Source organism: Rattus norvegicus, chromosome 1, assembly GCF_036323735.1.
Source record: "Rattus norvegicus strain BN/NHsdMcwi chromosome 1, GRCr8, whole genome shotgun sequence".
Taxonomy (NCBI): Eukaryota; Metazoa; Chordata; class Mammalia; order Rodentia; family Muridae; genus Rattus; species Rattus norvegicus.
This window is the reverse complement of record NC_086019.1, coordinates 210,197,935-210,222,559: the sequence shown is the minus strand read 5'-3', so window position 1 is coordinate 210,222,559 and position 24,625 is coordinate 210,197,935. Positions and strand designations below refer to the sequence as shown.

Genomic DNA, 24,625 nt, shown 5'->3' with positions numbered 1-24,625 from the left:
AAAATGTTTGGAATTGTTTGATAAATAAAGCATGATTCATGCCAGGTGTTGAGGCACATGGTTTTTAATTCCAGCACTCCAGGTAGAGGCAGACAGATCTCTACGAGTTCTAGGCCAGTGAGGGCAATACAGTGAGACAACAAAAGGCAGGCAAGCAAAAAAAAAAAAAAAAAAAAAAGGTGTTAAAGTATTTCAGAAGCATCTATGGTTTTAGGCCTGCAGACTATTTTCATTACTACAGAAAGAAACCTTATGTTCTGAACCCTCACCCCAACCCCCATCTTGAGGCTGTGTCATGTAGTAGTTTATTTTTTAATTGTTTTATTTATTATGCACACAGGCATGTCTGTCTGTGCATATTCCATATGTGTGGGTACTGTCAGAGATGAGAAGACAGTGTTGGACTCCCTTGAATTGGGATTTACAGGCAGTTGTGCATCACCCATGGAGGTTTAAATTTGCACAAATTTAAATGAGGTCAAGCCTTTTCTGAGTGTGAACATTTGGAGGCCAGAGGACAACCTTGAGTATCATTTCCACAGTGTCTACTTTTTTTGAGTCAGGGTCATTCATGGGTCAGTCATTCTAACAAGCCCCAGATATCCTCCTGCCTCACCCTATCCAGCCAAGGGCTTGTCTCACAGATTCTTTTCATAGTTACATTGGTTGCCTGGATAGCCTTGTTCATAAAGAGTGTATGGACTTTTACTTACAGAGGACTTTTTCCTGTCAGTTCTCTATTCACTGCTATAACAATTACCCCAGTACAGCAACTCAAGACAGAAGAGAACATTAAACATTGTAGTTCTGTGGGTCAGGAACTTGAAGGTGGGATTAAAGCATACACTGCCACCTTCTGGCTAGATTTTATTTTTATTTTATTTTTCTGCCTGAATGAATGTTTTGCGTTCCATGTGTGTAGTGCCTGCATAGGCCAGAAGAGGGTATTGGAGCCTCTAGAACTGTAGTTACAGATAGTTGTGAATTGTTATGTGGGCACTGGGAACTGAATCTGTGTCCTCTAGAAAAGCAGCCAGTATTCTTAACTGCTGAGCCATCTCTCCAGTCCCAATTTGTTTTTAAAGGACATACGAAAAAAATGTTGTGTCTTGTTGGGTATTAATCCTGTCATTTTGGGAACCATTCCCTTTCCAGTAGTATGGCATGGGTCAACTTGATTACTCTTGGCAAGAGCTGAGTTTGCTGTCTGCTTTTTTTCTGCTGAACCACCTATTACCATCGTTTCATGGGTCTTTCTGAGTTGTGATATTCAGTAAGAGTTGATTTCTCAAAATTCTGAAATTTCTTTAAATTTCTTATACTTTGAATATCTAATCTTCTTTAGTCTCTGAGTCTTAAAGGGAACTTTTATGTGAAAATTAGAAATATTAGTGACAGGGTGATTACTACTAAAGAAATAGACAGCTCTTTATAATGTGTTCATACATAAAGGCTAATTATAACACCTTTTATTCAAGCACTTGGGAGGCAGAGAGGCAGGTGAATCTCTGGTCTCTAGAGCAAGTTCTGGGACAGCCAGGGCTAAACAGAAAAAGCCTGTCTGAACAGAACAAAGGAAAAACAAAACAAAAAAAAATACCACTGAACTAAGAAATAATGAAAAATTTATTGTTTATCCTTTATTCAAAAGTTTTTTGTTTGCTTTACATTTTATTGAAGACAGGGTTCTGACTCTGTAGCCCTGACTGTCCTTAAACTCATACACCTGCTTCTGCTTCCTTAGTCTTGGGATTAATGGCGAGTGCCAACCACTTCCCATTAATGTATACTTTGTCTTTAATTGATCGTGTTCCAATTTTGCCCATAATCTATTTGACATATACCCAAATACCTGACTTTTGCCAGGTCCAGTGTTTTCTATGATTTGATCATACCTGGTTAAAGAAAATGTGGCTATGAGAGTAGCTGATGCCCTCAGTGTAACCTTCAAGACAGTGCCAGCTTCATACTGACATTTCCTAGTGACTCTGTAATAAGTAAAAATAGAATAATAAACATAATACATATATATGGGTGTGTGTGTATGGGACAGTAGGTCTTGCTTTATTTATTGTATCACCAGCCATTTGAATTGTGTGTGTGTAACTCAGTATGTTCAAAATACGTCATTTGTTTGTTTGTTTTGAGGCAGGGTTTCTGCGTGTAGCCCTGGCTGTTCTGGAACTTGTTCTTCGTTAGACCAGGTAGACCACTATCTTGAGTTAAGGGTTAAAGGTGTGTGCCACCACTGCTTGGCTACAAAACACTATCATTTTAGTATGCAATCAATATAAATAAATTAATGAGAAAAATCTTTTTCTGTTTTATTTAATCTTGGAGCTATACTAGGAATTGCGCCTAGTATTGTGACAAGCGTCTTGCCACAGAACCATACCCTCAGCCCCTTATTTAATCTTTGAAGTCCACTGTTGTTTCTTCTTCATAGCACATCTCAGTTCAAATTCACTGTTGTTCAGATGTGCAGAAGCCTTATTTGTGTGTCACACAGAAAGCATAGATCACAAACTGCACATTTGAGCAGTAGAGAACTCTGACCAAGAAAGAACCCAAGTAAGAAGTAGAAGTGAGGGCTGGAGAGATGGCTCAGCGGTTAAGAGCACTGACTGTTCTTCCAGAGGTCCTGAGTTCAATTCCCAGCAACCACATCATGGTGGCTCACAACCATCTGCAATGATGCCCTCTTCTGGTGTCTGAAGACAGCTACAGTGTACTTATATGTAATAAATAAATAAATCTTAAAAAAAAAAAAGAAGTAGAGAAGTGAGGGCTGGAGAGATGGCTCAGGCAGTTAAGAGCACTGACTGCTGGGGCTGGAGAGATGGCTCAGCGGTTAAGAGCATTGCCTGCTCTTCCAGAGGTCCTGAGTTCAATTCCCAGCAACCACATGGTGGCTCACAACCATCTGTAATGGGATCTGATGCCCTCTGCTGGTGTGTCTGAAGACAGCTACAGTGTACTAACAAATATAAAATAAATACATCTTTAAAAAAAAAGTAGAAGTAAATTTGGGGCTGTGTCCATCTTCTAGTCAGTGGCAGAAAATTGGGAGGAGGGAAGGGCTATTGAAGGTGGAACTATAAAGTTTGATGATTAGATTGGAGGTGTGGCAGAGAGGAGCCAAGTCTGTCTCACAATTTGAGGTGTGTTTTAGTGAGCTTGGGTGAATGGAAGGTTTGGTTGGGTGATTGGCTGTACTAGTTTACTTAGTTGATAGTTAGTTCACTCTTAGACAATCATGGGAACTGTCTACTACTTGGACATCTTGTTTAAAGTACAGAGACAATCCTACTGGTTTAAGAATTGTATTTATAGATCCACTTAAGAAACGGCTAAGTGTTGTGATGTGTGCTGCTAGGATGTGCTGAAGAGCTGGAGGCAGGAGAGCCTCAAGATCATAAAGAAGCCAGTGGAAATCTCTTCCTTCCTTAAAGCTTGTTTTGGATCTTTTAAGCTTTGCAAATTTTTTTCAGGACTAGTTAATCTGGAAGACTGATAAAGAGTGTACACAGTCTGCACTTTCAAAGGCTCCTGGGATAGTAATGTATAGATAAAAAGAATGGCCAGGGAGAAAGAAGAATTTGTGGTCAAAGAGGCCAACATTCTCATTCCAATACGGGGGTCGGCGGGGGCAGGTGGGAAGAGGTGTCTCTTGGTGAACTGCACTGAGAGCAGGTTAAAATGAGGACTGCAAGGGTAACTGGGTGAGCCTGACTTGAGGTTGGCTGGTACAGATAGTACCAGAGTGTAATTCATTAGAAAGGGAGTGCTGTCATATGCTATCAAAATAATTACTACAAAGCACTGACCAGCCCAGCCCACTAGACATGGACAAAAACTATAAACAGACACTTGGCAGAAAAGTGAAGTGTAAATGGCTTTTAAAAATTTAAAAAATAGGGGCTGGAGAGATGGCTGACTGGTTAGGAATGTGCACTGTTCTTGCAGAAGACACAAGGTCAGTTCCTAGCACCTGCATTGTAGCTCAGAACTGCCAGGAACTTAGTTCCAGTGAATCTCATTGTCTCTTCTGGACTCTACAGGCAAACTGCATTCAGACACATAGAAACATACTTTTAAAAATGTGAACAATGTCTAGCCTTACCCAGAGAGAAAAGAAATCATGTTTGCATTTTGATGGATATGAAGAAACAGACGTTCACATGCACAAATGACGGGAAGAAAGTGGGTGTGACCTAAGAGAAGCCCATGTCTGTTCTCCAGCAGCTCCACATTTGGGAGATGAGGCTTTTTTGATAAAAGCAAGAGTTGAAAACTACATGGTCATTAGTGGGGAAGTCTTACATGGGGAAGTCTATACTGGACAAACTTCTTCAGGAAAGGATTTAGAGGTTGTTTTTTGTTTTTGTGGTCTTTTTTTTTTTAAAGCTATAAGTCAAAATCTTTTAAGAATTTTTTTCTTATTTAAAGAAAAACATTTATTGAAAAACATCCCAGTGGGTCTGGTATAATAAGCCAGAGCAGGCTGTAGAGTGAGCCTTTGAAAAGAACTGTTACCTGGTCACCCTGTGGGGGCGTCCACCTTTAGAATGTATGTCAGTCAGTGAGGATTCCTTTTTCAGAGGCTGCTAAGATTCTCTTTGGGGAACTTGGTCCTGCTTTATATACATACTGGGCGACACCACAGGGAAAAGGTATATGATGTCTTATAAGATTTGTGAGTGAATTTACATCCCATTTTACCTGATTGTACCTAGAAACGAGCACATCTTCCATCAAGGCCACATCAAATTTTACTTGGTTTGAAGCAAGTGTCTGATGCCAGAGAGCTCTGAATGTAGCATGGGGCCTAGTGTATGTGAGGGCCCCAAACTAAAGAGACTGGCCTGCTTCTGCTTCTTGAGTACTGAGGTTAAAGGTGTGCATTATCACATCTGGCTTTGAGCAACTTTAAATTCTCTGTCATTTTCAGTTTAAATTTATTTGAGTAATTTCTTAAAAATTTGAGACTGGTGGTATTCTTTGATTTGTTTTTCTTTGTATTCTGATACTGTTTATATTTCCTTATTGCTTAGATCATATTGGAAAGTGATGATTTAGTCTCAAGTCTCCCATTTTGTAGGTAAGACAAACACAAAGAGAAGAGATTCTCTACCTAGAACAGATCCTCTGTGCCACCTTAGTCAAGACTTGCCTGTTGGACTTAAAGGGATGTGCCTTTGATTACACTGCTGCTGCTATAATGAAGAGGATCAATCTATGAATGATACTAGTTTATTGAAAAAGGGCATGTTGGTGTATGTCTAGAATCCCAGCTCTTGGGAGGCAGAGGCAGGAGAATGGCAGCAAATTGATGTGCATAGAGAGTTTAGTCTGCCCTGGGCTACAAAGTGTGAGATTGTCTTGAAAAAAGAAAAGAAAGAAATTTACTCTAATATATTTTCACTCACTTGGTTGCTCATATGCCGTATAAAAGTTTTGGTGACATTGAGAAAGTGTTAAGAGCAGGAACCTCAGTTGGGCTGACCAGTGTGTAGAAATTCCTCATTCACTGTGGCTGTAACAGGTATAGGTGGTCCTCCGCTCTTGACTTTGTATGCTAATTTACTAATCTGTGACTTGGTTGTATTTTCATAGTAGGTTAGACTGAGCTGGCTTCTTGTGTCTGAAGTTAGTGCTCCTAGTGAACATAGCCAGACAGTGATGTAATCCAGTCAGGTGCCAAGTTTTGCTTACAGTGTATCACCTACTGATACGGCCTTCCTAAGGTGGTAGGGAGGCTTACCTTGGCTTGTACTTTATACATAGTAGTCTCTTTACAGTCTTTATGTGATGACTTTGGTTAATGGTTTAGAAATGTTATTATTCTTTCTGGGGCCTGTATTAGTGGTTGGTGTTTCTGAAGTTACCTGACAAAGTAACAGGTATGTGTGTATAATTTTTAGTGTTGGGTATTTCTGAAGATGTAGAGGGTTTTTTTTTAAGTTTTCGGTTTCTCCCAATTATGGATGTTTTTACAATCCCTTTTTATTAGACAAACTCTTGCTGTGCAGCCTAAGTTGATCATGTACTTACTGTGTAGCCAAGGCTGGCTTTGAGCTTCTCCTGTCTCAGCTTCCTATGCACTGGAATTGTATGTGCGTCACCACGTAGGGTGTTGATGATGTTTGTATTCAAAGTTTATAGGTAAGTTTTTATTCACAGCATGCTAGACATTGATGGTAAAGTGATAAGCAAGCCTTCATGTAGATGGATTATCTCATTGTCTTTGGTCTCTTCTGAGTAGTGTTTTGAAGCATGCATAGTGGGATCAGTTAGCCACATTAAAATAATCAAGGTGGTGGCCTGAGGATTTTATGATATGGCAGGGAGTGAAGTCTTGATTTTGTGGATCTGGACTCTTGGCTATCACTTGTCTGTAGTGTGGGCATAGTTTTGTTGTGCCCAATACCGTACAGGAAGTCAACATTGAATATTATGGAGTAGCTTCTCTCCCTCTTTGGCACCAATAGGGTGTGGTCTGCTTTTTAAAATTTATATGAGTGCAGAGTACAGGGACCCCCCTCCCCCACAACCCCGTAAAAATTTTGATTTCAATAAATTTGATGTCCATTACAAGCCTGATTAGGATGATCCCTTTCCTATTCTCTTTAAGGTAAGGGGTTGTGAGTTGTAAATGTTCATTTTTCTATTTTCTCAGCCTTTATGATTAAGCAAATACATTTAGTTGCTGTTCAGTTGAGAGATTCTGTTCTGTTTTAGGTTAAACCAGTTTTCTATGGGGTATGCAGGTGTGTTTGAGACTGTGAACCCAAGACTTTTGATTTAAGCATGCTAAGCATGCACTCTACCTCTGAGCTATGTCTCTTAACACTTTAACTGACACTTTTACACCTGTGTCATATTTGCATTCTTTAGCTATCACCACAGTTAGTAGTATTGAAAAAGAAGGTAAGATTTATGGTAGGGGTAAATTTTATGTCTGTTGAGAGAAGTATTGTTTCTGTAAGGAATGATAGATGATAATACATTTAAAAATGAAAGCATATTAGTTTTCCTGACTTGATTATTTTTAGGGAATGGGTTTTTGTATCCATTTTTTTCTCCAAGAGAATAATTCAGTAATGGATAGCTAAACTACATGGCTATTGTTGTTGTTTGTTTGTTTCGGGGACAGGGTCTCTCTGTGACCCTGGCTATCTTGGAACTTGATATGTAGACTAGTCTGGTTCTACCAACTCAAGAGATTCTCCTGCTTCTGCCTCCTGAGTGTTAGAAATCAAAGGGCTGAACTACCAGGCCCAGCTATATGCTATTTTAGCTGTCAAATCATCAGTGCCTCTCATAGCTGCTGTGGCCCTGTCCTTACTCCCTTCCTCAGCAGTCTTGCTCTCTGAGAGCCTCTTTCGCATTTTGAGCTTTCTGATGTAAAAATATAATTTCCTAGAAATCAGATCCTTTTTTTTTTTTTTTTTTTCGGAGCTGGGGACCGAACCCGGGGCCTTGCGCTTCCTAGGTAAGCGCTCGACCACTGAGCTAAATCCCCAGCCCCTAGAAATCAGATCTTTAGTGGAGATTCCCATGCTCTTCACTTTACATATGTCAAACTTTTATATTTCTTTAGTTTATAGCCAGTAGCAGCTCCTAATTAACTGCCCCCCCCCCAGCCCCTTCCTTGACAGACATTGTTTAGAGGTGGGGGCTTTGCTACCTTTGTTCAGTGATCTTATGTCAGAGTTTGGATACTTTTAGTTCAGTTTTTTTTTTTTTTTTTTTTTTTTGAAGCTAGGATCTGAACCCTTGTTTTGTTTGCTCAGTAGTCTGTCTAGCTTTTGCCACTCCTTCCATGCCCAACTTATTTCTCCATTTTAGCAGTAGCAGCCCTAGTGATCCACTCTCTCGTTATCTGATGTAAAGCAGATAATGTATACACACATACTGTTTTCAGTTTTGCTTCTTTCTCTCTTTTGCATCCTTCAATCATTGCTGTCATACTGCTTTGATTGTTACATTAGATTCAGGAATTGTCAAGCCAAGAAGAAAGTATAGCATTCATTTATGCCATGTTTATAGTTCAGGAATGGATTCTCAGGTTAGATGATATATCTTTTATCACAGAGCTAGGAAATAGCCAGTATGACTTTGCGGCCTTAGTAGCCTATGCCGCTTCCCTGTCCAGAATTGTTAAGAACATGTTTTTTTGTTTGTTTTCTGTTTTGTTTTGTTTGTTTCTTGGTTGTAGTTGTTATGGTTTTCAAGATGGGGTTTTCTGTGTAACCCTGCCCTGGAACTCATTATGTAGACCAGACTGGCTTTGAACTCAGAGAAATATATACCTACCTGTGCCTCCTGAGTGCTGGGATTAAAAAGAACTTGTTTATAATTCTTTAGTTATGGACAGTAGCAGCTCCTAATTAATTGGCTCCCGCCCCCCTCCCCCAACCTCCTTCCTAAAAGCAGTTTATATTTCAGACTTTTTATGCCATGAAGGGAAAGCAAGCAAGCAGGCTCGCTCACCAGGCGTATTTGAAGAGTTCTTGCTTGGTGCATACCTTCTGAGATTATAGTTGTAAATACTGCTCACTGCTTCTCATTATTCCTCCAGTGTAGATCTTTACATTGTTGTTAAACTAGTGGTTAGCATTATCATTGTTCTGGTTAGCTTTTTGTCTACATGACATAAGTTAGAGTTAATCTGGGAAGAAGGAACATTCATTGAAACTTGCCTTTATCAGATTGGCCTGTGTGCAATTTTCTTGATTAGTGGTTGATGTGGGAGGGTCCAGCCCACTAGCAGTACCACATCTGTGAATGTGGCCTTGGGTAGTATAACAGGCCAAGGGCTGGAGAGGTGGCTCAGTAGTTAAGAGTACCGACTGCTCTTTCAGAGGTCCTGAGTTCAAATCCCAGCAACCACATGTAATGAGATCTGATGCCTTCTTATGGTGTGTCTATAGACAGCTACAGTGTGTGTGTGTGTGTGTGTGTGTGTGTGTGTGTGTGTGTGTGTGTGTGTAAATATATATATACATATATATAATAAATTTAAAAAAAAACCAGGCTGAACAAATTCATGGGGAGCAAACTAGTAAGCAGCATTCTTCTATGGCCTCTGCTTCAGTTCTAGCCTTCAGGTTCATGATGAAATGTGAGGTAAAATAAACCTTTTCCTCCCCAAGTTAGTCACGGTATTTATCGCAGTTGTAAAAACCTAAAAAGGACAATCTATGACTGTCATGCAATTTATAACAGTGGTATATTACATACTTTGCCTTCTTAAATGACTTTGCATATTTAGTGAAAATGCCTTTTTAATGCAGTTGTCTGTGATTTGGCATTAGATTCTGTTGTGTGCTCAAGTACTCTGTTTTTCTGAGGAACTTCTCATCCTGAAGTCAGACCTCTTGCCCTTGCTTGTGCCTTGGATCTTGCTGTTCCTCCTCTATCCTACCCTGGAAAGTTTTTTTGTCTTTCATGCATGGGTGATTATATCCCAGAGTCTGTGTAATCTGTTGCTGCTCCTCCTCTGGAGGAGCAGTCTGCAGTTTTTGTGAGAAAGCAAGCAAACCTGAGATTTTATTTATTTGTTTATTTTTAAATTTATTTTGCTCCTTTCTGTGTATTCTTGGGAGGTAACATCTTGGGAAGGGAATGTAGGGCTATTTTCATGCTAGACAAGTTCTTCACTACTGAGTTGCATCCCAGCCCTCTTATGTACTCGTTTTGTTTGCTTTTTCAAGACAGGATTTCTCTGTGTTCCGCTGGCTGTCCCAGAACTCTGTAGACCAGGCTGGTCTTGAACTCAAGACCCACCTGCCTCTGCCTCTTGAGTGTTAGAATTAAAGAGGAGGACCATCATGCCCAGTTTTTTAAAATGTATTCTTTAAAAAAAAAAAAAAGACCCACAATGCTTGTTTTTTAAAAATTTTGAGTATTTCCCTGCATGAATTTATATGCACTATATGCATGCAGCTGCCTGCAGTGGCTAGAATGGGGCATAGAATCCCTGGAACGGGAAATAATAGAGTTAAACTCCATGTAGGTACTAGGAACCAAATCCAGGTCTTCTGCAAGAACAGTGCAGTACTCTTTGTTGAGCCATGGATCAACAAAGCCATGGATCCTTTCTGTGTACACTTGATTGATATTTTTAGGCACGTGTTTCTGAATTGGAGATAGTTTATCTCTTGCTTTTTGTTTGAACAGGTAGCTATAACAAAATATCATAGCTTGAGTATTTAAAGAACAGAAATTTATTTACAGTTCTGGAGACTAAGTCAAGATCTGAGTTTTGGACAATGCAGATTTTAGGTGAGGGACAGTTTCTGATCTACAGACTCTGTCTGTTGATATATTCTTACTCTGCATTTCCTCAGAGAGCAAGTTCTCCGGTGTTTCTTCCTATAAAGATACTGAACTCATTTAATCATACGGCAAAGATAGCAATACTTCGTTATAGAAGTTGAGGGCAACATAAAATATATGAGCCCTTTTTTAAAAAAAGAAAATCTTAATATACTGCTTTAATTGAGTGGAAAGGGGAATGTGTGTTTTTGAAACATAGTCTTTATTGTGTAGTCCAGCCTGGTCTTGAACTTAATGATAGCCATGCCTCAAATTTCTGAGTATTGGGACTTTAATCCCAAACAATGAAGGTGAAATATTTTGTAGAAGGAATTGTAAGGCTCAAAGTGAGTCTTAACTACTGGGAGACACCCCCTCCCTCCAAGTGAGACACGAGAACTAAGTTCAATGCAAATGCAAAAGGTTTATTTTTCCGGCGAGTCAGGGTCCACCTTCAATCATCCCCTCATGGCAAGTGACTAAAAGGCGACCCCAAATGGCTATAACAAGCAATTTTTATACGTTTTGGGGGTACAGGTAACACCAGCAAGGTTACAGTTTAAACTAATTGGCTAAGCATATTGACCTTTGAATCTATTGGCTAGCAAGCATATGACATGCATTCGAACTCTATCTGGGACCAGAGGGTCAGGTGACTATCAGTCAGTACATTCTGTGGTTTTTCAAGAATGTCCCTGCTTCTCCTGAGAACTGTGGGTGGAGAATGGAACTTGACCTAAGGTGGGAAGCTGGTACTTGGCCTAATCTTGACCTGAGGCGTGGGTGTAAGGCTGGCAAAAGCCCCTAGGGTCCTTCACAGGAACCCTATAACCTATCTACTTTTTACCAGACCAAGCTTCTTAATAGCTCTTACACTTCAGTAAGAACTAGGGTCCTTCATTTCCCCCTTTTTCTTTTTTTTCTTTTTTCGGAGCTGGGGACCAAACCCAGGGCCTTGCGCTTGCTAGGCAAGCGCTCTACCACTGAGCTAAATCCCCAACCCCTCCCCCCTTTTTCTTGTACAAGTTCCAATCTTGGAGCTACGCTTGGAGGGGGGAGTCTCTGGTGACTAACTCATATTTTTTTAGGTCCTGTCCTCAGGGTCTCATATTGTTGGCGCAGGACCATCAGCTGTACTATACCTATTTTCTCTTTTATGAAGGCTATAAACTTGTTCAATATGCAGGGTCCAAAGGTCAACAATAGCAGAACACTTAGGGGTCTTAACAAGGTAGATATGAGAGTAGTTAGCCAAGGGACGAGTTAAACCAAGCTTTGAACCAGCCCTGACTGTTCTCTCTCTTCTGTTTGGCTAGCCCTTCTCTCATCTTGGCCATCATATCATAATTTGTACAACCTGAGTCCTCAAGTTTTTCTCTTTAGCCATCTTGTTGGTTCTTTGCCTTTCTGAGTAAATCTGATTATTGGGTTATAGGTAGCATTTGCACAGAAGATACCTCAATACCTCGGTTCCCCTGGTAGGGTCCCTCAGTAGAGTAATTATTTTTTTTTTTTTTTTTACCATGATCAAGTCCCAAGAGGAGGAGGGGTTCCAGTAGGTGTCTCCTGTAGTCTTGCATCCCCAGGCAGTGCAGTAAAGCTGGTATGGACCCCCACGTCAGTGAACTTAAGTGATAGCTCTGTGCAGGGAATGCACATCCCTCCCCCCTTCTCCCCAAAGCCCAGAGCCCTCTTTCTCCCATTTGGGTAGTTTGCTTCCGCCAGCACTCCCGTCATGGGTGGGGATGTCCATGAGTCAAGTCTTGCCACCAGCTGGCACAGGTCAAAAGTGAGGTCGTGCCACGAGATGTTGAGGGGTTTGGAGGCAGTCAGAGAGACGACCTCATCTTCACTTACAGTGGAAACCACAGTCCAGGTTTGATAGATTAGCATATGGGAACAGCAGGGGTCCCTGGGGAGTGGGGCATCTGCAGGTTTCATGTGACATGGGACACATGCACCAGGGCTGCAATACTGGCCACCTTAAGGACTGTAAGAGTGGTTAACAGTACCAGGAAGGTACTGATGCCTCTGGATGTAGACCCAGTCACCAGTCCAGAAACAGTGAGGGATCTCTGGCATTCCTGAAGCATATAAGGCAGGCAGTTTGAGCCAAATCTCATGTTGTATTGACTTGGCTTGGAGCCTCAAGAAGAGGTTCCTGTCAATGAGTTGGGATACCTCTAGGGAGGGCCCAGTGGACAAAGCTTCTTATCTTTTTGATTCTCTGTAAAAGTCCTAGGCTACTCTTCTTGTGACTGGATCATGAACTTTGACAGCGCTTGCACAAGTCTCCTTTTAGGATCTTTTGATTATTGTTTCTTTAATACTCAATACTGAATTAGCTCCAATTATTTATTTAATACCCAATACTGCTCTCTTTATCTTACAACCTTTCTATTCAGTTTTTAATTTCTGCTCTGAGGTTTTTAAATGTATGTTGTACAGCCTTTCTGTTTTCTTTTGCATTTTTCTGTTTGCTGTGATGCTGTTTTTGTTTTTATTTTTTTCTTCAAGAGGACAAGACTTTATTGAAATATTAGGTTTAAAAGTTTGGGGGCTGGGGAGATGAGATGGCTCAGTGGTTAAGAGCACTGCTTGCTCTTCTATAGGACCTCGGTTCAATTCATAGCACCCACATGACAGGTTCCAGGGGACCTGATTCCCTTATCTGGATTCCGAAGGCACTGATGATACATGCTGCATGCAGGAAAAATGAAGTGAACTCTGCAAGTCAGCACTGGTACCTGGAGACCATAGACCAGTGTTTCTGCCCTCGGCACTTTCCTATGTGACAGCCAAACAGGGAAACTAACCTGGCAATGTTGGCGCTACTTAGATATCACAACCAGAAACTCCATCTAGCTAACAGTTGTTTACAATTTAAAGGCTAATCCATTTTACTCAGAGTTAACTACATACACACAGGCGTGGTACTAGAAGTATTTCCCCATCAAGTGGGCACCTAAGCAAATGAACCTTTAGGGTTAGTGCACATGCAAGCCCACTACTGGCACACCTGTAGTCTCTGCTTCTGGGAGATGGAGAGATCCACACACTTGGTGTGCTAATAGCTAGTTCGGCCTGACAGCCTGTTAAAACCAAACTAAGCCTGCAGCTGGAATTCATTATCCCCCTCTCCCAGTCTAATGATTACAGTAAGTAGGCTCAGGTCTATTACAGTAACTTAAGGTACAGGGATCTGCAAGTGGTACCCACAGGAGGCTCTTTTTGTTTTTGTTTTCAAGACAGAGCATCTCTGTGTAACAGCCCTGGCTGTTCTAGAACTTACCTGTGGACCAGGCTTACCTCGAACTCACAGAGATCTATCTGCCTCTGCTTCCAAGTGCTGAGATTAAAGGTCTAGGCCACCACCATCTGGCTACTCTGCTACTGTTCATGCTAGGCTTTCTGGAGTGGTCTGGTAATCTTTGACTTTGCTCATATGCAGTTAGGGATGCACAAATGGAGAGTTAACCCTGGGAACTATCATTCTTTTATGCTTCCACAGTACAAGAACCGAGGGAGTGATACCGCCTATTATTTGTGAACTTCTTAGCTTTTCATTTCTGAATGTCTTGCACTGACCAGAAATAGGACTTCTTGGGAGAAGTGACAGAGAAGAAATTATATGAACCAGGAACATGCTGTGAGACGAATTAAGTTGATCAGAAAACACACAAAAGCTCCTAGGACAGCTTGCACAGCCAAAGCTGGGACGTTGTAAAGATCATGATAAATAATGGTGCTTATAAGAGTCTGAGTTCATACTAATAATAGATTCAGGAAAGAGTGAGTGGGCAGACTGGGCATACCTTACTGAAGTTGCAAAGGCGGCTAATAAATGCAGAAGCTGTTCAACGTCATTCTCTGCTACATAGTGAGTTAGAGGCCAGCCTGGACTATATGAGACACTGTCTCAAATAAAACTTGCTTGTAAATATCATAGTGTCAGTTTCCAGTAAGTACAGAAACTCTAAAGTGACTGTTGTAAGGGCATCATCTATAAGATGTGTTCTTGCAGATTATTTACTGAGTCACCAAAGAAAATGGTCACTTCACAGTGAAGAAATCTGTTACTGTCATCTTAACTGAATAAAGTATTCAGATAAGTTGTTCTCATCTAGTTAGCATTACAGCCCAAAAATGCACATCTAGCATTCAAAAGTGAAATAAAGATGAAAATGCTAACAGCCAAAAAATTTAAATATATTTGATGATAGGAAATAAAGGAGACTTGGTTTTAGTTGTGTGTGACCCTGATTTGAAGCATAGTCACTGCCTCTGAGGTGCTGTAGAACAATTATCACTCAGCAGTTCCTTAGTGGGATGTGTTCAGTGTTGTGAAGGAGAATAATTCAGCAAACAGTTTCTGAAGACGTTAAGGAGAGGCTGGAGGTGCACGAAATACTTGAGGTCTGGGTATCATCTTCAGCAGCATTCTTGAACACATACATGTACAGAGTACTGAGTCAGTTGTTTGGAAGTTTCTTGAACTGCTTAGATGGAACTCCTATTACTAAACATTTGTTTGTTTGTTTTTACTTGAATAAGTATAAGTGCCCTCAGAGGCCAGAAAAAGTTGTCACTTCCCCTGAAATTAGAGTTAGAGGCAGTTGGGAAGCTATGGATATTGGGAGTCAAACTTGAGTTCTTTTTTTTTTTTTTTTTTTTTTTTTTGGTTCTTTTTTCGGAGCTGGGGACCGAACCCAGGGCCTTGCGCTTCCTAGGTAAGCGCTCTACCACTGAGCTAAATCCCCAGCCCCCAAACTTGAGTTCTTAACCACTGAGCGCCATCTACTCTACAACCTACCCTCCAACCAAACCATGAAACTTGTAAGGCTAACAAGTGGGAGTGGCTGATAGGTAGGGGCCATGCTAGGCAGGACTTATAAGCCTTGGCATTATAGCATTACATCACCAGTCTGGCTCATTTGGTTAGTGAGCCCTCCAGTAAAGTTTCAAGTCATCTCCAAGTGCTGCTGCTTGTCTTCCCCCTAAGGTAGTTCCTCTCACTCACAACACAGTTTCACTTTTTAGTCTGAAGTGTAAAGGTCTTGCTTGCTGGCCAGGAGAGGAAGAGCCAGAAGGAGTCCTGGGTAGGGCGTGACCTTTCTTGTCCTGCCATTGGTCCTGTCGCTCCTTTGATAGTCAGTGCAACTGGGGTGCACTGTCCCAGTTCAAAGAGCTGTTTTTTTGTTTTGTTTTTGTTTTTTAAAAGTTTATGGGCATCTGCTAATGTGGAAGAGGGTGAGATTTAGGTCTCAAGTATAGTATCTTTGGTCAGTGTTCTGTTTCATTCTGGCACTCCTGATTTTACTGTCTTCTTGTTTGTAGATTGTCCTTTAGGGAGTAGACATTGACAAAACCAAAAAACAGGTTTCTAGTTCTGTTTGTAGACCTATTTTCACATTGATTGCCCCTCCCTCTTCTGCCCAGCAGTCTTAGTACTGTGCTGACATACTGTTTTGTTCTTCTGGATCTCATTTCTTATTATCCTAAGATTTTTAAATACACTTTTTTGGGGTATTAAACACATCTGGAGTTTGTCTTAATCGGTCTGTGATGATCTATGTTAACTGTCATCTTAACAGAATCTAGAGTCACTTGGAAAACAGGCCTCTGGTCATACCTGTGTGGATTATTTTGAGATGGAAGAAAGACTTGTCCAATATGGGCAAGCAGCATTCATTACTCTTTGTCTCTTGATTGTGGATCCCATGAGACTAGCTGCTTCAAGTTTCTGTCTTCTTGACTTCCTCTCCATGTTGGATTGTAGCCTTGATCTGTGTGCAGAAGTGAGCTCTTTCTCCTTTGAGTTGCTTTTGTTCAGGGTTTTTTGTTTGTTTTTAATCACAGCAATAGGAAATGAAGCAAAGACACAGTTCAAGTGGAAATCCATAAGCCCTTGAACAAAGGCTCTATCTTTAAAGGGTAGATGATGCCCCAGCATCCTTAGACACAGTGTTTGCTTTTGGCATTTGAATAGGGATACAGACATTGTGTTAATGATATGGTGGGAGTCTGTGAGAGTGGACCTGGTATTTTGCTTGCAAGTAGCCAGAATAGGTGGTTATTGGTGGTATTACAATTTATGACAGAATAGCTTGAGGGACCTGGAACTACACAGATTTCATGCCAATTTTTGTGTGTGTGTATACATGTGTGTACATGTGTGCACATACGCACACAATTTGGAGACTGTCTTAGTTTTGTTGTTGTTTTGTTTGTTTTGAGACAAGGTCTCTCTTTAGCCCTGGCTGTCTTAGAACGTGCCACATAGACTAGGCTGGCCATGAACTCATAGAGATCTCTCTGCCTCTGCCTCTCTGCCTCTCTGCCTCTCTGCCTCTCTGCCTCTCTGCCTCTCTGCCTCTCTGCCTCTCTGCCTCTCTGCCTCTCTGCCTCTCTGCCTCTCTGCCTCTCTGGCCTGAGTACTGGGATTAAAAGGGTGTGTTACCATACCTGGCAGAAGGGTTCTTTGGAACCGTAACAGAGAATGATAGCTTCAAGTGGATGTTACCTTTAAAATACTCATATACATAAAAGAGAGAGAGAGAGAGAGAGAGAGAGAGAGAGAGAGAGAGAGAGAGAAGAGAGAGAGAGAGAGAGAGAGAGAGAGAGTGTGTGTGTGTGTGTGTGTGTGTGTGTGTGTTGTGTGTTCGTCTGCAAAGGTCAGAAGAGGTTGTCAGCTCCCCATAGAACTGGAGTTATAGATGGCTGTGTGTCATCATGGGGGCATTGGGGATCAAACTTCTTCCTCCACCACCAGCTAGTGCTCTTACCTGCTGAGCCATCTTTCCAGCCCTTTGCATAATACTTTAAAGGACAGTGCTTTTGTAGTCAGCCTTAGGTCATTGCAGAGATAGTGAGGATATGGCTCTCCAGTCACTGACAGTGCTGCCTTGGCACTGTGTTTATCTCCAGGTTATTCTTCAGTGTGGAATAAAAACTGTAGTGTAGGATATTCTGTTTTTCCATGTTCACATAGAAAAGCTTCAGTTTGAGCTTTTTACTTCTCTGAAGTGTTGTTCTATGAGAACCAAGACTCTGACTCAGTATTTTTTTTTAAATGGCAGCTGTCATCAAACCAAAACACAACACATGTGATTCTCTGTTTTGTTTTTGTCTTTACAGGAACACTTCTGTTTCATACGGTATCCCCTCTCACTCCTGCTAATCTGCTAATGTAATTTGGAAGATAGCTGTTACCAGGATAACCTGTAATGGGCAAGGAGCCACAGAGAAGAAAACATTTCTTTTAGTTTTAATCTTGGTTTGAAAGGTAAGACTGTTATGACCATTAGGTGTTTCCTTCCTGTAATCCTTGTCAATAGGAGAGCAGTTTTGTGTTCTGAAGCAGACCTGGGCAGACTGCCTGCATTGGAGAGAGTGTAGTACTATGGTGTTTTTAGGATGTTAAACAGCAACCGGTGTAACTGACTTTGGTTATCTAGGAGTCTCCAGAACTCAGTAGGTTCTGGTTTCCAGTGGATATTGATCTGGCCACTAAGGAGCAACCAGTCTTTGCAAGCTGGAGTGGTTCAGACAAAGAGCAGAAGTAGAGGTCTTAGGCTCGGGCTGCCTGACTCTGTGGGGTGTTCATTTTGTACCAGTAGCTTCTAGCCATCTGCTTCACAGTTTTTGAATTGTAATTGCTATAATTCTTTACTGGAACTTTTGATTAAAGATCAGAGATTGACTTTGCATATTTATTTAACTTTGGCTCAGTGTGTAGCTGCTGTATTACGAATTCTAATTATGTTCCCCAAAAAAACTGTTTGCATTAGAGAGGTCTGAACATAGCTTCTAGGAAATACCCCCCCGCCCCTTCTGATTGGTAAATAAAGATACCAGCAGCCAATAGCTGAGGAGGACAGACAGAAGCTCAATTTTAGGATTTCCTGGGCTTGGGACCTGGAGAAAAAAAGGAGGAGAGCGGCCATGCTTTAGGAGAGTGTGGAGAGAGGACAGACACAAAGTTTGTCATGTGGTAGGGAAACAAGGAGAGCTCCCTGGGCTCCATGCCAAGAAAGCGCAGCCCAGAGGGCATCACGAATGGGTCCAGAGAAGTTAATAAGTGATAACTCAGAAATATCAGTGGGAGGTATATTATAGCAGCATGAGGGTAGGCTGTTGTTCTTCATAGGGCATATTAAGTATGAAGGTTATATGTGTGTCTTTCATTCAGGAACAAACCATTGGGGCAGGTAGCAAACCCTGCACAGGGATTTATTAATAAATAATAGAGTAGATGGCACCCAGCATTATGTCTCAGTGAGACTAGCCTGTTCATGTACATTTCAGGATTCCTGCTGGCTCTAGAACTAGCTCCTCCTTGGTGGCTTCCTTTTGTATCTTCTGATTGGCATTGTCTCAGTGCCTTTTGATTCTTTGTAGTATATTTGTCCATTCATCTCTACAGTTGTGGCGCTATGATGACTTTGATTCTGATCACCAGCTGATTGATCCCAGGCATCCAGAATGTTGCTTTGCCTGTGACCTGCCAAGCCCTTCAAGAAAGAGGTGGCCCTTGGCTTCCATAGTGGTATTCCTTCTCTGCCATTTTCTCCAACTGAGTCTGAATGTCACTGTCTGTGTGCAAACTTCCTCCGGCTGTCATAATTTCCTTAGCTGTTTATTGTTCAGTAACCTCTTGGCCCTAAGCCTAAAAAGTCAAAATAAAACCTTACTGCCAAGCTGGGTATGACGGCACACCTTTAAATCCTAGCATTCAGGAGGCAGAGGCAGGCAGATCTCTGTGAGTTTGAGGCTAACCTGGTCTACAGAGCAAGTTGTAGGATGGATAGTCAGGGCTACATAGAAAAACCCTGACTCAAAAACAAACAAAACCCAAAACAAAACAAAAGCTTACCATTGGTAAGTCATTAAGCTGCAGTGTAGCAGAACAAGTCAGGAACTAATGATCTGTGCCTGAAGAAGTGCATGTGCCTCACTGTGGACACCTGGTGTGTGGTGGTGCCAGTTCAAACATTGCCCAGTACCTGCTGACGGACACTAGAAGAATGGCTGCAGTTTTAATTCACTTAGATTTTTTTAAAGTTTGATAAATTTGTTCAACTAAACCTCTTCTAGGTCTTGTGCATCATTTTTTTTTTAAGCTGTAGAGGTAACTACCATGTTGAGTTGTAGCATGGGACAGCAGACTGTTTTATTTAGGTTGTCTTTTCTCTGCTGATTAGAAAAGTATTCTGCCTGTGTCTGTTTCATGAAGACTATTAGACTAAAACCTCAGAGTATCGGGTTTGTGACAAACCCATTGACACCCTCTTGTCGCCTTCTTCCTTCTGCACAGACTTGGGCCTGCTCAGTCAGCTTTGTTCACTTCAGTGACCTATGTGCCTCTGTGTGTATTCCCACTTCACTCCACCTTGGCTATGAAGAGGAGGTTGGATCTGTCACATGCATACCTCCTCCATCATTTCCAACAGTTAAGAACACCTTTTACCTGGAGTCAGTAGTAAGTGTAGGTATACTTCAGTTAATTATTCCTTAAAGCTTTGACATTTGCAGAGTTTTCAGTATACAGTCAGATACATCCGGCAACTTGTCTGCTGTAGTAATGGAGATACGTTTCTGTCTAGAGTCCTGTGCCTCTGGATATGTTGTTCTTGAGGTTTTCCACAGTTACTGTATGTAGCTTCCTTTCTTTTCCTCTCTTGCAAGGTGTCTTAGCTTCTTGTTTCTTGTGTGTTTGTCGTGTTTTGTGAAGCACACTTTGAGGGGCTACTTGAGAAAGTATGGGAGTCTGTAGAACTACTCTTTCTGAAGTATCCTCTACAGCTGTTAGAGGAGGCTGGTGTCATTTTACTTCTTATTTTGTGGTTTTATTTCTGTGGATCTCTCTTCCCTGGACAAATTTCAAGACTGTCTTTGCAGCCACAAATTTCATGAATATCCAAGACATTTTATTTCAAAGTATTTAGGTTGGCTTGTGCAAGTCCTAAAGACAGCTCTGTTAGATTAATTTTGGGAAATACCATTTTACTTTTTTTGGGTTCACCATCAAGGTGGTAGGTTATAGAATATTCTAAATTGGGTGTGACCGGGCACCTTTCTCAGCCAAGGACTGTGGGTTTCAATTTTGAGTCCAACCTTGGCTACATGGTGAATTTAAAAATGTAGGACTGTAGGCTAGAGAGATAGCTCACATTGACAAACCCTTGTTGCATTTGCAGATAACATAGGTTCGCTGCTCTGTGCCACCTTTAACTCTAATTCTAAGGGAATCCAGCACACTTTTGCGACTTCCGTAGAACTTTAGGCATGTGATATATATACAGATAAGCAGACACGCACGCACACATGCACACGTATTTTAAGTAGTAGGACTTGGACTACTCCATGGTAGTGCCTTCCTAGCCTGCTAGAGATCTTAGGTTCCGTTCCTATTCTCTAAAATCCCACCCCCCGACTCCCCAAAGAAGCTGTTTGGTTTTATTTGGATATTAGACTTCCCAGATATTTCATTGTTTTTGTCTTTTTATTCATTTGTTGACTGTCATTTCCTATTTTTTATGTCCCTGTATTTCATTAAAGTTAACTGTAGAAAAGAAAGGTTATGCAGGGTCATGGTCACTAAGCCTGTAGAACTTTCCTATTTCCTTTCAGGGGTTCCATGACGGGAATATATAGCTATAATTTGTACCTTTACATCAAAACAGTTTTGATAGGCAGAGTGACCGTCTTCCAGAAGAAAGCTGCCCTAGCAGAGGCTCTTTGTGTGTCTGCAGCCTCTCCTTAACAGGCTCTAGCTTCTGCTCACTATAATCTTTACTTTCCTCTCTGGTTCTTTCTTATTCTTGCTCCACAGGATAGGTTTTCTTTTATACGTGATAATAGAAAAGAGTTTTAGTGTTTCCAAGCCTACTTGCTTTCTCCTTAAAGTCCTTAAAGTGGCCATTTTGAATGCCACTGTGGTTGGCAGTCTTCAGTTTCCCTCAGAGTAAGATACTGTATTTGGTGACATAATGTGATATAGTTCAGTAAGATGTCTGTCGAGGGTAGGCCACAATGAGATGGTATCTGTCTCCCATGGACTAGAACAGGTTTTACCTATTACTGCATTTTAAGATTATGTGTTAGCTATGCTATAGTATAACCGAGTTGAGCTTACAACCAAGTACAATTTAGCCAGTTTTTCTTTCATCTTTTACATTACACTTTTAAAAAATTTTTTTATTTATTGTATGTATACATTGTTACTGTCCTCAGACACACCAGAAGAGGTCATTGGATCCCATTACAGATGGTTGTGAGCCACCATGTGGTTGCTGGGAATTGAACTCAGGACCTCTGGAAGAGCAGTCAGTGCTCTTAACCACTGAGCCACCTCCCCAGCCCTACATTACATTTTTAAGTTACAATTTTATTCACTTATTCTGAGGTGCCTCTCTGTGTACATTTGTGGGGATCAGAAGCCAATTTGTGCAAGTCAGTTCTGCCTGCTCACCATGTGAGTTCCAGGCATCAAGGACTGCCAGCTTGGCAGCAAGTGCCTTTACCTCTCTGATCCTCCAGTCTGGCTTTTGTGCTTTACCGCTGTTTCTCTTTTCTGGGTGTAGGCACTTCCTTTCTCCTGTTTGACTTGTCTGTTAATGCCACCAGTGCTGCCTGGCGGATGGGCAGGTCAGAGGTTTGGAGTCCCTTGGGTGTTTGATGGAAAGCTCTTCCTTTCTTCCTCTCCTCCTGTGTCCCCCTATTGTGGCATGTGCAGCTTTCCTATCCCTCAGAGTAAGTAACCCATATCATTTTTGAAAACCTTTGTTCCTTTTTTCTCTCGTAAGTTTCTGGGAGAGCTTTGCTCCTAGTCGGCCATTGCTCTTGCTTACTTTTACCCCTTTCCTTTGTTTAAACAAAAGCTGAAACCTCCTATTCCTATTATGAGTAGCTCATTCTTCTCATACATGGAACAGTTGCTTTTGAAATTGTACTCAATAGAAACAGCTTCCCATTACTAGTTGTGGACTGCTTAATGAGGTTTCCAACAGCATCAGACCATGTACATGCCAGTGGTTCTATAGGAGTATAGCACCCAGTGACATCACGCTATCTCAGCTGAGTTTGTGATGTTCTCAAAATGACAAAATGGCCTAATGGATATGCTTCTTAGACAGCTCCCCTTAGAAGGAGAAGTTGGCCGTTCATTCTAGTTGAATATGCGTATTTATACTCTCATACTTGAAATATTTGAAAAGTAAGTCTGGATTTTTCTTGGTTGTAGTCCTTTTTTTCCTACTCCCTAAATTCCCTTTACCTCTCTCCTTTGTTTTTTGTTTGTTTGTTTGTTTTGTTTTGTTCGTTTTTAAAGAGATGGAGTCTCTTAATGTTTTCCAGACTGGCTCCATCCTACTGGACTTAAGTAATTCTCCTGCTTCAGTCTTCAAAGTAGCAGTGTGTGCTGACATGCCAGGCTTTGCCAGTTATTTTATGTGATTTTTTTTTTTTATAGCACTCTGCCTGCATATGTGACTGCAGGCCAGAAGAGGGCACCAGATCTCATTACAGATGGTTGTGAACCACCATGTGGTTGCTGGGAATTGAACTCATGACCTCTGGAAGAGCAGTCGTGCTCTTAACCGCTGAGCCATCTCTCCAGCCCCGCCAATTATTTTATATATATATATATATATATATATATATATATACATAAAATTTGTGTGTGATTGTCTTGCTGGGATATATGCATGTGGCAGATGACTGAGGAGGTCAGAAGGCAACACTGGATTCCCTGAAATTTGAGTTAAGAATGGTTGTGAACCATCATGTAGGTGCTGGGAATTGAACCTAGGTTCCCTAGAAGAGCAATAAATGCTCTTAACTGCTGAAGGCCCCCCCCCCAATATTTTATTTTATATGTATGGGTGTTTTACCAACAAGTATGTTTATGCACCCCGTGTATATCTGATGACTGCATAGGCCAAAACAAGGACATCACATCCTTTGGAGTTACAGATAGTTGTGAGCCACTATGTCCCAAGTCCTCTGGAAGAGCCAGTTCTGCTTAGTTACCTCTCCAGCTTCTGGGCTTTGTTTTTTTTTGTTTGTTTGTTTGTTTGTTTGTTTTTGTTTTTTGTTTCTTTTTTTTAAGCATAAAAATGAGCTGTGTATTGACACTTCCTGCTACATTGTTCTTTGCATTGCACCGTACGCATGGACGGCATTGTGTTGAGGATTTGCTCTTTGAACATTGTGTTTCCTAGGCATTCCATAGGCAAGCAGTAAGTTTGTCATCCAGTACTAAAGTGCAGGCAGGAGTGAAAAGGTGAGATTAGGCTTTAACAAGGTAGAAGTTTGTTGGTAGTGAGGGAGGCATGGTAATTAGGAGAAAGCTTGGTTTGTTTGAGTTGAACCATTGCAGAATCTTCTCTAGCCTGAGCCCTTTTGGATCAGGCTTTGTTCTTTCCCCTCTCTATAGTAACACATCCTCTGTAGAGTGAGTACTAACTTAGCTTCAGTGTGTCTGGGAAGTCATTATCTACTCCCATTCACTAATGTTTCTGAAAGTCAGAAAAGTAATGTGTGTGGTCCCTATTGTCAGTGATGTGACGTCTATTTTTCTCACTAAATTCTTGGATCTTAGATCTCTTTCTGCAGCAAAGAGATCTAAGCTGTGCTGTGCATTCATGCTGAGCTCTTCAAGACCTGGCCTGGCCTTGCCCTTTCTCTTTCTGCCTTCTGGCCCTCGAGGCCTGTTTCCCTGCTGCAGGGTTCCTGAAGCCTAATGGGTCTCCTTTCTATCTTTGCAAATAGATCCGGAGCACTTTCTTTCCCTCTACTATATACCCACTACCTCTTGAGTGTGGGGTTGTAAGCCTGTATCACTTACTTATATGCATGGCTCCACTCCTTATTGAGGGTTATTTTTATAATGGATTCCTGTGGCAGACTGTCTTCCACAGAGCATCTTTGCTGTGTGGAAGCTTGGAAGTTTTACTTCCTTTGTCTGTTAAGGCTTTCTGTGTCTTGTATTCGTCAAGCAGTTGGTACCATTTATCTTACTCCTGTAGTATTGATGCAGTGTAAATTAGTGTTTAAAGTTATATGGCACCGGGTATGTTCATCCCAGCCTTAGGAAGTAGGTGGATCTCTGAGTTCAAGGCCAGCCTGGTCTACAAATTGAGTTCCTGTACAGCCAGCAGAGAAATCCTGTCTTAACACTAACAACAAAGTTATATGCATTTAATTCCTTTATTTCCTTTCTTAAAGGAAAGTAGGGATATCAACAATGTTCTGGGATACCTGGATATGACAAAGCTGGTTATTTTTGGTACCTTTGAAG

The 24,625-nt window shown here is 41.3% G+C and overlaps 1 protein-coding gene across 16 annotated transcripts in view; it reads left to right on the top strand.

The window, feature by feature from the left end:
• Positions 1-24,625, top strand: part of Ppp6r3 (protein phosphatase 6, regulatory subunit 3) — a 114,446-nt gene that overhangs the window by 14,280 nt on the left and 75,541 nt on the right. For 13 of the 16 annotated variants that reach the window (XM_063264253.1, XM_039079308.2, XM_017589247.3 and 10 more), the window contains exon 2: positions 17,461-17,608. The exons of the other annotated variants lie outside the window; for them this stretch is intronic. The gene's annotated coding sequence lies outside the window, so the exon portion shown is untranslated. The remainder of the gene's footprint in view (positions 1-17,460; positions 17,609-24,625) is intronic. 16 annotated transcript variants of the gene reach the window in all.